Source organism: Tupaia chinensis, unplaced genomic scaffold, assembly GCF_000334495.1.
Source record: "Tupaia chinensis unplaced genomic scaffold, TupChi_1.0 Scaffold000573_1, whole genome shotgun sequence".
NCBI classification, from domain to species: Eukaryota; Metazoa; Chordata; class Mammalia; order Scandentia; family Tupaiidae; genus Tupaia; species Tupaia belangeri.
Window position 1 is genome coordinate 2099313 of NW_006160087.1, and position 287 is coordinate 2099599.

Here is a 287-nt window from a genome sequence, read left to right on the forward strand (position 1 = left end):
TTTCCCTAAGGACCAGATGGCTTTCTGTTTCCTTTCACAGATGCACCTGTTCTTTGTCTTCCTGGCCAGTGTTTTACTACAAGTTGGACGATGAGTCTGGACAACAGTCGGCTTGGAACATTCTTATCTCTTGGCCCTGCAGCCAGATTTAGTGCACCTCTCTGCACCTGGGACAGGAAATGCTTAGTGGACCTTGGGTCTCTGAAAGAAAGTGCCCTAGAGGATGTCCTTGTGCAAAAAGGGGGATCTGTCAGAAAGAGAGGCAGACAGTGTGGAAATCTCTGAAA